This window comes from Camelus dromedarius, chromosome 1 (assembly GCF_036321535.1).
Source record: "Camelus dromedarius isolate mCamDro1 chromosome 1, mCamDro1.pat, whole genome shotgun sequence".
NCBI lineage: Eukaryota > Metazoa > Chordata > Mammalia > Artiodactyla > Camelidae > Camelus > Camelus dromedarius.
Genome location: NC_087436.1, coordinates 93236720 through 93249921, shown reverse-complemented (window position 1 = coordinate 93249921; position 13202 = coordinate 93236720). Strand labels below are relative to the sequence as shown.

At 43.6% G+C, this 13202-nt stretch overlaps 1 protein-coding gene across 16 annotated transcripts in view; it reads left to right on the top strand.

The window, feature by feature from the left end:
• Nucleotides 1-13202, top strand: part of LIMCH1 (LIM and calponin homology domains 1) — a 307532-nt gene that overhangs the window by 125335 nt on the left and 168995 nt on the right. The window lies entirely within an intron of this gene.

Sequence of the window (13202 nt, the reverse complement as noted above, 5' to 3'; positions counted from 1 at the left end):
ATTCACAGTTTGAATATGAAATTAAAAAAAAATCACTGGGTTGGGCAGTAAATGTAAGTAGTCTTGGTATCAGTAGGGAGTGGTGTGGACTGTGGCAATTTCAAGCTGGGTAAAGGAGTGTCTGGCAGCTGCTACTCAACACCAACCAACGTTTACAATGTAGGAATTTAGGCCCAAGTAATTGGAAGGATGTGGACCAAACTGTGGTAAAAGTAGCAGCTTTATCCCCCTTATTTCTTCCAAACAAAAGCAGCTTGTGCCCATTGAAAGCAGGGCTTCTGTTTACTTACAACATCGTGAAACATGCCAGGTAGTGTTCCTCACTGAGGCCTTTTGAATATATTTAATCCGTGCTGTTGACAAAATAACTGCAGTTTTTAATGTTTACATTTTGAACCTGGGCTTTGTCAGAGAATGCTACTGTGGGGATGCATTCAACAGCTTTCTGTGAAGCGGTTCAAGACACAAAATAAGCTAGAGCCTCAATGCTTGTAGACGGATGGACACAACCTTCCACTCAAGGTTTTGAATTTTGAATTCATTTAATAGGTTCTGTAATTTGGGTACTGATTTTTTTTTATTGAGTTGAAATATACATTCATGAAATGCACATCCCCTAAATATACAATCCGATGGGTTTTAGAAACTGTGTACATGCGTGTAACCTACCCGTTGATCAAGACAGAGAACAGAAATTTCCCTCGTGTCCTTTCCCAGTCAGTCTCAACGAACCCCCTGTGGAAAAGCACTGTTCTGATTTCTGTCACCATAGACTCTGTTTTGCCTTTTCTTGAATTTTATGTAAATGGAATCACATAGAATGCAGTCTTATTTTGGCAACTTGCAGAGTACTATTTGAGACCCACCCATGAAGCTGAAGGAACAGGGGTTTCGGAGCCTGAGAATTAGACTCAGTCTTTTCTTCACCCCTTAAATCATGTAACCTCCTCGATTCTCATTTGTTTCTCTTTAAAATGATGATTAAAAATGTATAACTCTTGCCTATTTCATAAGGTTTTTGTGAATTTCAACAGGATGATGTTGATCAGGTGCTTTTAAAAATTGCAGCATTTGCTAAACAAATGTTGATTATTAAGCAGCAGCTTTCAGCACAGTTCATGTTAGCATTTGTTTTCCCTGCTCTCCGCTGCCCTTCTCTCTTCAAAGAGAAATTTACATCCCGGACTGCTGTTACCATCCCTTCCTTCCTATGGAGTCTCTGCCTTCTTCTCATACTTTACTTCCCTCACCACCTCCTTTCCCTCTATTAAATCTAAATCAGAGCTCATCTCTTAGGGAACGCATAATTAGTTTAGCATCTCACAGAGACAAGCTTGGACAGGCTCCAAACACTTCCCAGGTACTCGAGCACCTGCTTCTCCAGTGATTCTGGGCTTAGCCCTCTCCCGATATTAACAGACCAGCCAGAATCTGATCTAATTTATGTGCATCATGCTGTCTTAAATCTGTCGAAGAGAGTCTTTGGTACCAACTTTTGTTTACCTAACATTTGCTACAAAGATTATTGTAGGCGTCCACCTCTCCACCACGTGAAAAACCTGTCATGGAGTAATAGACTTTGGATTGAGTGAGCTTGTCTGAAGGCAAGGATCTGGGTCCAGAGACATCTGCACACATAGACCTTGTTTCTTACCTAGATGATGTTGAGTTGGCGGATGGAGCCTCTCATGTGTGGAGTGGCATTACCCATTGACCTTTTGCAAACACATTAATGAATGTTAGGGTTGTTTAGAGGTGGAGATGGTGAGGTTGAGGTCCAGGCCATGGTTAGGAAATAGTATGGTTAGACAATGTGGAGACACAGATTACAGCCAGGAGCCTCTTTAGATAAATAAAGGGTTTGAACTGCTGACAGCCTGAGGGTGAAGCTGAGGGAAATGGCCAAAAACAGAAGATGTGGACAAATGTTACTGTCTGGGTAGGAGGACAAAACCCAGGACAAGTGAGTTACTGTGTAACTCCTCTCACCACGGAGGATGAGACCCACTGGTGTATTTGAAGGAGTCTGAGGACCAGGGTCAAGTCCTGGCTTCCCCACGGGACTCCATCTGGCAGCCCTGGCACAGAGTCTGCAAAGGTGGAATGAACTGTGTCCGTGGCCTGGGCGAGGAAAGCCAGAGGTGCGCACCCCAGCCACAGCCTTGGAGAGAAAACTGGGTCAGCAGCCAGAGAAGCAAGATGCAAACCAAGTTATAAGTGCAGGGAGGGCCCGCAGAGCAACGATGGACAAAACATGGCCCAGCAGCTGACTGCACTGACCTCGGGAGCAACAGAGGCAGAAGACCTCCCTCTTCTTACTGGTCGGGGGCAGGGGCACGGCTAGGTCTGACCTGAACTACAGCGTGTGGGGCTGCTGCGGACTGGAGTTACCAAGTGTCCTGGTATCCGGAAAGCAGACTGGTGAGGAGGGAACTTGCACTGTTCCAGGCATGGGGTTGGTTGATGGCAGGGCCCAAAAGGCCAGAAACTCCATTTGGAAAGTCTCAGGAAAGTGAGGGTTCTCAGATGATATATCCATACGGGTTTCAAACACCTATCTTTGGAGAATAGCTAAGAATGCCTAAGGTTGTGCCAGCCTGTAGAACCAGAGTTTTGTGGATGCTGGGGATTAAGAAGTTCTAACTCGCAACCACCACCCATGTAGCAACATTTAAAAATAAAAGAACTCTCTGTAATTTCAAATTGTGAAAACTGGCAGTTCAGCTCTTCTGAGTTGGATTGGGTCTAAGTGTTGGTTGCAGCTGTGGAGAGACACCATGCTCTTTGTTATGTTCGCTAAAAATTTCCCAAGTTCTTTATGAGTCTGAATAAAAAGCCCTCATAGCTCTTCTCAAACAGATGGGCATCTTCTGGGCCCAGGGTCTGGCTTTCCTCTTACCAGCCTGGTTCTGAACTTACCTGTGGCTTGTAAGGTCTCCTATGATACCCATTTTACTGAGGAAGCAACTGAGGCACAGAGGATGAAATAACTAGGCTACGGTTATACCAGATAAGAAAGATTTAAATTCAGCAGCCTGATTCCTTTGCTTTTGCTCTTCATCACTGCCCTGTGTTTAGAGCTGGAATTTTAATGGGAGAGGAAAGCAAGAGGTTGGGAGGTGGGGGTGGGATGGAATTGGTGCTAAAAAACCTGGAGTGTGGGGAGAATGGCAGTACAGAGGGTAACCACGGGGTCTCAGCGGGACAGAGGAAGACTGCGTGGGGTTGGTGGTCTTTGAAAAATGTAAACATCGGGGGCCTGGTGGTCCCTCTTAAGACAAGAAGGCAAGTCCAGTGGGAGTGAGGACATGAGAGAGCTGAGGGGACAGGAGGCTGTGGTCAGTGGAGGATGTAGGGGTTTTAATTTTCTTAGGTAAGAGCCGTCAAAACTTGATGGAGACAAATGAGATTGGTGGACCTCTACTACAGACTACAGAGATGAGAGAGAGAGAAGACTGGCACCCACAGGTAGCATGTAAGATGGGAATTGAATGGCCTCAGAATCACCCTGGGAACTCTTTCACTTCGCCGGCGAAATGCCGTACACGTGCCTTGGCGAACGCACCCCCATATACAGTAATACTAATGCATAAATGGATAACTTACAGTAATGGCAAGAATAAAATTGAGTGCATGTGTCAGATAGTAGATGTGTTTTTGCTTTAAGCGTCTCCCTCTTCCTCTGTTGTTTTTGCCGTGTGTGCAGTTGATGTTTTGGAGGTTAAATGCTCAAATGATGGGAGCACTCTGCTGAGCATTAAATGAAAAGTCTAGGGTCGAAGTGTGACAGAGCTGCAAACAGGTGACAGGTGTCATGCTGTTAGAAATGGTAAATGACTGCTGCATCACGTCCTTGGGGACTTCAGAGTTTAAAAGAAGGGCTGCAGAGTCTTCCGTTCCCTAAGGCAGTCGCTCCCAGGACGGAGTCGCTGGTGACTGCCGTCTGCTTCCCTGCACCCAGGTCAGGCAGTCTGTTGTGAGACAATCCCAGAAAGGAACGTTTCTGACTTGTTTTCCTGACTGTGATTTTATCATATGAGTAGCACTCTATGGAACTCCATCTGTATCAGAAGTTGGCAAATTCTAGCCTTAGGCCTGTTTTTGTGCAGGCCTTCCTGCTTGCTAAGACTTGTTTTTACATTTTAAAAGAGTTGTAAACAAAACAAAACAACAACAACAACAAAAAAGAGTTTATATGGGGCTCACAGAGCCTAAAATGTTTGCTACCTGGTCCTTTATGGAGAAAATTTGCCAGCCCATGAGGACTATGGAATCAATTTTGGATGTAAATTGTTCACCCTCATAAAGTTAAGTGGTTTGAATTGGGGCCATGCACAGTGCTATTTGGGTAAATCAAAAAAGATTTCCTCAGGAGTTTCTTTACAAGTCCCACTACCCACCCCCCTAACTTTTTATTTTGAAACATTTTAAACTTACAGGAAAGCTACAAGAATAATCTAATGATTATCCATATACCCTGCAGCCATATGCAAATTGTTCAGGAAAAAAGAGGCATAAAAAGAAAGAGAGCGAGCTAGTGAGAGGAAGTGATAATAGTAACAACTGCATCTAGTTGTGAGGTGTGTGCTCGGCTTTCTTCTCTGTGGCTTGGTTTCACATCCTTGCCCCACCCTTTTCTTTCTTTTTGGTTACTGTCCAAGGATATATGTATTTAACAAAAGCCAGTTCAAATCCTTTTATGGAGAACACAGCAGAAAGTGAAAGGATCTGTGAACTCCCAGGTTGAACCCCATGACACTGTTGCATTAGTAGACCAAAAACAGATAATGGGACTTCCTATGCTCAGCCTAGTGGACGGTCCAGATCCTAGATTCACCTCCTGTGTGTCCTTAGGCAAGTTGCTTCACCTCCCTGAGCCCATTTCCTCATCTCTAAAAGCAGGTATAATTGTACCCAATTTACTGGTTCAGAGGAGTAAAGGAATTATTAATGTGTATAAAACTCTTTAGTGCTTGGAATATAGGAGGCACTTAAATGTTAGCTTTTCTCATGTCGTCTCTGAAATGGGGAAATTACTACCTATGAGGTACTTACTGAGAGATTTCAGTAAGAAAATGTGTGGCTGGTGCTTGGTTGGCACTCTGGAGCACTCACTGTTTTCATTATTATTGTTGGAAATAGGCCCAAAGTCAATTATAAATATGACATAGTCAATGCAACTCTGTGTCACTGTGCACCCGTCAGCTCTCTCACTGGGGCTGCCAACAAGCCACAGCATGAACCAATCGGGGGTTTACTTTCTAGCCTCTCTTGCCTCGCCTGTGATCAAAAACTGGGCAAGAACGTTTGGGTCCCTTACAAACTTGATCATCTGTGAATAATGAACTCTGGCTGGCAGAGCTTGAGGCCTAGAGCAATTGTTTTGAAAACAGTGGCCTTGACCTCTTTGGTGATGTCATTTCCTCCTGCTCCGTCCAGTCTGTTGTGGTTTCTTTCTCTGCGAAGCTGTTCCAGAACCCTCCAGGCAGAGTTAGTGGGTTCCTCTCTGGTTCCTAAGTACCTGGACCACCTCCACGCTAGTGCTTGTCACAGGGCTCTGCCTCTTTGTCCCACGTCTGCTTCCTGTACCAGATTGAAAGCTTCCTAAAGAACTCTTTTACTTATCTTTGGATTTCCCCACTGGACCCTGTTCTGGCACATAATACATCTGTGACGAACAGCCATTGGATAAATTGAGACCAGTGGTAAGAGTTCTACCTAAGCGATCTAATCACAGTGACCTTGACTTTCTCCCAGTCTTTGCTGTCAGCATCACTATTAGCCTCTGTCTCTCCCCCCTTTCCTCTTCTCCTCTTCACTCCCCTCTCCTTCAAACACACACACACACACATACACAATTTTACATAAAGAGTGGCCCCATCTCTGAAGACTGGGAGTTCAAAGGATGGAAGTATCTGCTTTCTTGACATGTAAGATTCTCCACTATGGCTCTGTCTTCTTAGGTGTCGTAGAGGTTAACTTCTGGGTTTTGTTCTGCAGACACATTTTGATGGAATGCAAAGTCCGAGTATGTTGGTCTGCAAATAAGTGACCAATAAAGAATGTCTTAGTGGATTTTTGTCTTAGTTCTTATGTTGCTGAAATAATTTTCTCAAGATAAGAAATCTGTTGGCAAACATTTGTTTATGTCATCGCTGATGAATGAGCTGCTTATTCTGAGAAGGAGGGTTTGTCTTGGATTCTTGTCCTGATTTCAGCATGAGATGTGGCGTGCCCTGGATGTGTCCTCATCTTCCAGGACATGTTGGGAGTTGATGGGTGTAGCTTTCCATGGAGACGTTTTGTCCGGTGGAGGACCTGCTGAATACTGACTGTGTTCTGCCCAGCCCCAGACCAGGCACCCAGGGGTGTAAAAAGGGAATGTAAGGCTTGATTCCTAATCCTCAAGAGTTTCATAATGTGCTTGGGGCTTGAACACACACACAAAGCAGTTGTTACAGTGTAAACCAGTGTATGAGTAAATGCACAGTGACCAAGATTTAATCCCCAAGATTGAATAAGAAGTTAAACAAGGAGAGATTGCTATAGTTTGGGAGACAGTTATTGGAGAAATGTTACACCAAGTGATTTTGACTTCAGATGAGAATAGGCTGAGGGAAAGAGATGGATGTCCTATCAGGGACAAGAGCAGAGGAAAGGTTTGGGGACAAGAATGAGGACACTGTGTTTGGCATACGTACAGGAGACCTGCTTGGTACAGGGGCAGGACAGGGGAGGCCTTCTCTTTCTTCATCCAACTAAACTTGTTAAGAACCTGCTTACAGTGGTGGCAAGTTACTGTGAAGACTATTAAACTACACCATAAAATCGTGTAACGGGGCACCCGGATCAGATCCGGAGTCTAAGTCCTGCCCCCATGTGGGATATGAACCTCAGGTTCCCTTGAGGAAGTGACATTTAGGTGGAGACCTGAATGAAGAGCAAAAATTAGGCAGGAAAGAGGGAAAAGAGGGAAGAGAGATAGAAGTAAGGAGAAAACACATTCTAGCTGAAAGAAAGAATTTAAAAGATACCAACAGGACTTGGGAAGGTATAGAGTATAGATAAATGAAAGACTAAAAAAATTACTTCAGTGTTTCAGTTGTTAATGACAAGCAGGGTGGGCCCTTGGCGTGAGCTGAAAGGGGTCCTGTGTTTGGTGGGAGAGGTCATGACTTCAGTTTGAATCATTGAGTTTAGAGTACAGACTGGCCACCCAGGCAGGTGTCCTACAGGCTGTGGGGGACAAGGGCAGAACTTAGGGGTGAGATGATGGATTTAACACATTCAGATTGGAGTTGCCAGCCATTGTTGGACATCAGGGTTAAGCTGTTGTATGACAGTCTCTCTCAGGGAAAGATCACATGAAGAAAGAGCAGAACGAGGTCCCAGGTTGAGGAAGTCTGCACCCTGGTCAGGGACAAGAGAAAGAGAAGCTCACAGACAGGCCATCAGAGAGACAAGAGGGGACCCAGGGAGCATGGTGCCATGGAAACCAAGAGCACTATGAAGGCTTTTAAGGTGCTGGAGGTCACAGGTGTTGCATGGCCCCAGCAGAGGTCAGCTTGAGCAAGGCCTCCAAAAAGGCCTGCCTTGCCGGGAGAGGGAGGCACCAGAGACCTTTGTCAGTTGATGGCCGTCTCTGGGAACAGCCAGTCAACTGATCATGGTCCCACCTAATTGCCTTAGCTCTGGCTCATGGTTTTGCATCATTTCAATAGGCTATTGTTACAGATCTTATCTAATATAAACTGCACATGCAGTATTTTCCTCAACTATTGAAAAGGAAATGAGATTGGTTTGACCCGAAGGCTTATTAGTGGAGTGATCATATATCAAACAACATGCTTTTGAGAGTGAAAGGGGGTGTTAACCAGCTGAGGTGCTGGAACAAAAAAATGAAACCTGCACTGTCTGCGGCTGACTGGATGTATGCATGTATGGATGGATGCATGCATACACGGGCACCCCAGTGGTTGGTGATTCCAGACTGGTGTCTTCTAATCACCATTATTTTGTTCAGTATTCACAAACCCTTCCCTTATTTTATCCTTTCAGTAACTATAGTGAGTGAACCACCTGGACCAGATCTTCCCATCCACCTTTGCAGATGATATGATGGAGACCCAAGAGCACAGTTTGTCTTCAAACTCTTCATCTGGAGCTCTTTCTCTAACCCAGATGCTCACTCAAATCTCAGCAAACTTGGGTGTTTTTACCCTTACTGATTTGGGCCTTAGCGGGCTGGTAAGGATTTGATAGGCCTTCTATGTAGGGTTCTCCCTTGTCTTGCTGCCAAATCACAATTGGCCTCACTGACTTGGCCTGTCTCCAGCTCTTTGGCACCAAGACTCATTAAGCTTTTAAGTTCAAATGAGGACATTTCAACTCACTCTTTTTTGTAAAGATCTCCAGTGAAAAGCTGCTTTTTGTTTGAAGATTGGCCTGGCTTAGGTGGGGACTTAGGCAAGAACTGAGTATCCCTGACAGCCTTCTGTTAGGAAAGATGAAAACAGATGAAGGACGCAGAAGGCGAATTTGCAGGATTCATGATGAGCAAAATGGACTCCCAGTGTTGCCTTTTTTTTGAATCCTCACCAAATAAACAGCCCTTGGTTCCTATTTAAATGAGGGACTTTCAGCATAGTGTGTGGGGGGATTCAGCTGTTCCCATTCAAACTGTGCTTTAGCATCAAAGACAAGAGTCGGCTGTGGGAGGGGGACTTAACAGTGCATCTGGAGTTTAGACCAAGTAGGGCAACTATAGTTAGTTTTCATGCTTCCAAAAATGTGTTCAAAACTTATTTCAGCACAATTATCATTCAGAAACCCCTTCCCTCAAAATGTGATTTCCTTCACCTTATCAAGCTGTGCCTTAATGCCTATCAAACTACTACTTAGGTAAATCATAGGCTTAATCTCTTTCCTCCTGAACAAATTTATTACAGATTCATTGGCATGATTAATTGACTTATAAATATATGTATAACAAGGAATTTAAGTGCGGGCTGCTTGTGCGGTAGACGAGAAACCGGCCTCTCCTGTTGGCTGCCTGTGGGGTTGCATGCTGGATTAGGCTTTGCTTGCATTTGAGAGGATTTAGAAACTCCCTAATTGTATTTCCTTAATAATCCATTTTTTGATTGTCTCTCCTGGGCTGTCAGGCTGGGTGGGCTGGCCTCCCACAATGAAGTGTGCAAAATTCCGGCCTCAAGCATGCCATTCTCAATGTTTCCTTTGGTTACCCACAGGAGAGGACCTTTTCTTAAATAGCCCACCAAGGACCCAGTTTTAAATGATTCCTTTCTAAAGTGAACTATGCAGAAATCTACTTCCCTCTTTTTATTAAGGGGAAGAAGAAAGAGTGAATGAAAAGACCAATAGAAAGTTAAGCCTTTATGGCTGAGGGATCAGCTCCAGTGTCTGCCTTTCCTTACACCACCGTAGACTATGCCTCAAGGCTAACATTCCCAAACATAGCTTCATCATGCCCAATGTCTCTTCCTGCAAGACAGGACATGATTCAGTCTCCTTTGCCTAGAACCTGGTGTCCCTCACTGTCTGTGGGCAGTGTTTCGTTTGGCTTATCTGAACCATCCCTTTGCACTGGCCACAGAGAATTACCATCCTTCCCATGATCCAGTTTGTGCTTCCCCACCTCCATACCTTTGCTGCGTTTCATCCCAGCCACGTAGGGTGTTCACTTCCCTGTCCATGTCCACCCCTCTAAATCCTGAACCCATACAATGGGCACCTTTTCATCCCCTGAGGTATCCCGCCGGCCCGCAGCCCGAATTCAGTGCTTCCTTCCTCTTCTTAGTGTCCACGGCAAGGATAACCACACATCTTGGAGTGGAGATGACAGCCCTGATTTCAAGTGCTCTCTCTCTTGTTTCTGGTTTGAAAAGCGTTTTGGCTTTGTCTAGAGTAAGTAACTTGTTTCACATAAGGAACTACTCATGAGCTGTATTTCTAAACGTTCTATTAGATTATCAATTCTTTGACATAATGACCTGCTCATATTTCCATGCCTAATGGTGCTTGCACATGGCTGGAATGCAGTAAGTTTTGGAAGAATGGGAAAAAGGAAGATTATTCTAAAATTAACATTTTAAAAATTACTAACATGTTTATAATTAATCAATAAATGTGTGCTAAAGCCATGTTAGCTCAAAATTGATCATAGATCTAAAAATAAGAGCTGAAACTATAAAATAAGTCTTAGGATAAAACACAGGACTAAATCCTTGTGACCTGGATTAGGTAATCGTTTCTTGCACATAATATCAAAAGTGTAAACGACAAAAGAAAAACTAAATTGGGCTACTTCAAAATTAAAAGCTTTTGTCCAATAAGTGATACCATCTCCTAACCCACAGAATGAGAGAAAATATGATATTGGCAAATTATATATCTGAGAAGGGACTTGTATCTAGAGTATGTAATATAGAATTCTTAGAACTCAATAATAAAAACATAAGCAGCTCAATTAAAATGGGCAAAGATATCTGAACAGATATTTTTCCAGAGAAGATATGCAAATAGCTGATAAACACATGAAAACATGCTCAACATCATTCATCTTCAGAGACATGCAAATCAAAATCACCAAGAGATACAGCCTCTCACCCACTAGGATGGCTATAATAAGAAAAGAATTCAGTAAATTCAGCACGGATGTGGAGAAATTGGAACCTCCATGCACTGCTGGTGGAAAGTAAAATGGTACAGCTACTGTGATCAACAATTTGGCAGTTCCTGAAAAGGTTAAACATTAAGTTACCATATGACCCTGCAATTATACTTCTAGGTACATATCCAAGAGACATGAAAACATATGTCCAAACCAAAATTTGTGTACAAATACTCATTACACCATTATTTATAATAGCCCAGTGTTGGAAGTAACCTAAAAGTCCATCAACTGATGGATAGATACCATGTGGTATATTCATAGAATGCAGTATTACTTGGCTGTAAAAAGAAATCAACTACCAACGCATGCTACACCATAGATGAAAACACTATGCTAAGTAAAAGAAACCAGTCAGAAAAAAAACATATATTATATGATCCAATTTATATGAAATATCCAGAACAGGCAAATCTGTAGAGCCAGAAAGTAGATTAGTGGTTATTCAGGGCTGTGGCTTGTGGGTGTGTGGCATGAGGAGTTAAAGTTAATGGGTTTGGGGTTTCTTCTGGGGGAAGGAAAACTAAAATTATTTTGCAGTCATGGTTTCTTCTTGTGAATGTACCAAAAAAATCAGATTCTCCACTTTCAGTGAGTGAACTGTATGTGAATTATAACTCAAGCTATTAAAATACACACACACACACACACAATGGAATTAAAAAATTTTGCTTTGAGATGGTTAAAATGCCCTCCAGAAGACTCGTCCCAGATACCATTTTAGTGCATTTCTAGATGTACTAGTGTCTTATTGCAGCGTGCTGTCAGGGTTTTAGGACTTCATTGAAGAGGATGTGCAGTAGATTGGTTGTATTTATATTCTGTCTACTTCCAAAAGAATGTAAAGAAAATTACAAAACTGAAACTAAAAATCAAAGGCACTTTCTGTAAAATCACAAACTGTAGCATTGGACAAAGAAAAGCCACAGAATGGGGAAATGAGAAGACTTGATTACTTAAATACTACAGTTTTCTTCACTCAAAGCTCCTTTGCTAGCACAGATGAAAAGGAGTCTGATTCCTTCCTGCCACAGCTTCTGGCCTCAAGAACACTTTCTCTGTTCCTCTGAATAAGACTGTGTTTGGTATTTCTGCTGCACACCCAGCAAAGTAGAATGATGTGTGCTGCCCAAGCGGAAGTGCCCTTGGTGACCCTGGCAGCCCCCTTCCCATTTGTGTGTCCCGCGGAGCGCTAAGAGGAAGAACCAGAGACTTCACTGCCTCCTCTGAGGCCGCCAGCTCCCAGCAGTGCTTTGGAGAGGAGCAGGGTGACTCCACTCATTCCCACCCTGTCCGTCCCACTGACCAACAGGAACTTCATGAAATAGCAGTAGCTGGTGGCAGCGAACTGGACGCCTGTCAGATGATCCTTGTATGCTGTGGTTGCTTGAACCCAGCGTCAGTCTTGGTGCTGAGAAAATGGTTCAGATGTAATTGACAACAACGGTTGCAAAATTGTTACTGGACCCGAAGTCCATTGTAGCTTTAAAACTGACATTTTGGGCTTTCCCAATCTTTGCAGTTGTTACTCATTTCATTATCAATTTTATTGGCAAACACAAATTGAAGCCCCAGCAATGACTGGCCCTTATAGTAGAGCTGGGGTTACAGTGAAGACTGACCCTTTGCCTAGTAGGGAGGTTGGACAGTTTCAGTGATGCATAATAAATAGATGAACAGCCAGAGAGTGTTGGGACCTAGAGGTGGAAGATACAGTATCTTCTTAGGAAATGGTTTAGAAAGGAAGTAACAGTTAAGCTGGGTTTTGAAGGATGAGTAGGAGTTTGCTAGGCCACACAGGGGAGTTAGTGAGGCCTGTGGGAAAGGCAAGTCAGACAGAGGGAACACCAAGCACATGGAAGTGCTCAGTAATATGAGGGTGCTTTGCAGATGCAAGGAAGGAATTGTAGCTAGAACTGAGGATGAAACGGGGCAGACTGAAGATGAAAGGTAGGTTTCAGGTCCATTTGCACAAGACCTGGAATAGCATGTTAAGGAATTTAAGCAGCATCCAGCGAGCAGTGGGCAGCTAGCCTGGTGTCTATACAGAGGAGCAATGGGATTAGGTTGCTTTTTAGGAAATTACGTCTGTTGGCAGTGGAGACTTCTGATTACTTTCTGCTGTGCACCAAATATGAATATTTGGGAAAAAAAGTCATCCTTTCCAAGGAGAAACAGAAATGCTTCCTATGCTTGTCTTTCTATATCCATCCTTAATTTATAGCCTGACTATGTACATTTTATGTTCCTCAAGTTCTTTTCCAAGTCACCCATTTAAAACTTGGAAGCTATTTCCCCCTAGAACTATAGTGTTCAGCACTATGGGGATAAGTCTTCTGTAACCCATACCACCTCTGAGTTAGTCCCTCTGTAGAACCCAGTCTCCTGCAAGGGTCTGGGCTTAACTTGGCACCTGGGGTGGGGTGTTTAATAACAACATGTGGAATGAGTAGGAAAATCGATTCAGAATACTAACTAGCCACATTTGGAGCTGACCTCCCCTTTCTAG